The sequence below is a fragment of the Mus pahari genome, assembly GCF_900095145.1.
Source record: "Mus pahari chromosome X unlocalized genomic scaffold, PAHARI_EIJ_v1.1 GL456233.1, whole genome shotgun sequence".
Lineage (NCBI taxonomy): Eukaryota > Metazoa > Chordata > Mammalia > Rodentia > Muridae > Mus > Mus pahari.
Window position 1 is genome coordinate 168555 of NW_018391603.1, and position 1019 is coordinate 169573.

Consider the following 1019-nt stretch of genomic DNA (forward strand, 5'->3'; position numbering starts at 1 on the left):
ACAGAGTTAGAAAGGGCGATTGGCAAATTCATCTGGAATAATAAAAAACCTAGGATAGCAAAAACCATCCTCAACAATAAAAGAACCTCTGGTGGCAATAGCTTTTATAGCCCAAAGTTTTAAAGTCCTTCTAAAACATAGTCAAACCTGTCACAGCAATACCCCAAGACCTCATACTAGTTTCCGTCTTAGGGTTTCTATTTCTGTGATAAAATAGCATAGCCAAAAAAAAGTAAACTGGGTAGGGAAGGGTTTATTTCATCTTACAACTTAGCAACCACCATCTAGGGAAGTCACAGCAGAAACTTGAGGAAGAAAGCTGGAGGTAGAAACTAGAGCAGAAGCCATTGAGGAGTGCTATTTACTGGCTTGCTGTTCATGGCAGGCTCAGCCTTCTTTATTATGTTATGGCATTTAGGACCACTAGTGCAGGGGTGAAAGAACCCATAGTGAGCTAGGCCCTCACACATCAATCATCAAGCAAGAAAATGTACCACAGGCTTGCCCAGAGACCGGTATGGGGGGAGATTTTGTCAGTTGAAGTTCCCTCTTCCAAAATGACTCTACCTTGTGTCACACTGACATAAAACTAGCCAGCATAACAACCTAGACCGAAATTGTAAATGAGAAAAATAATGCCTACCTGCTTTGCCTAACCATTAGGCTATGTTAAAGTTATAAGACATGGTTAAAGTACGAATAGAAACAAATGGAATTTTCTGTTGCACCATTTCATTTTACAGAGAAAATTTTTCTGAAACCAAGAGCTATTACTGTACTTGCTTGAAAGAAACCTGCCATATGATCTAGCTATACCACTCTTGAAAATATACTCCAAATAATTTTTTTCTTTTATTAGATATTTTCTTTATTTACATTTCAAATGCTATCCCGAACGTTTCCTATACCCTTGAGCCCCCACCCCTGCTCCCCTACCCACCCACTCCCACTTCTTGGCCCTGGCATTCCCCTGTGCTGGGCCATACAAAGTTTGCAAGACCAAGGGGCCTCTATTCCCA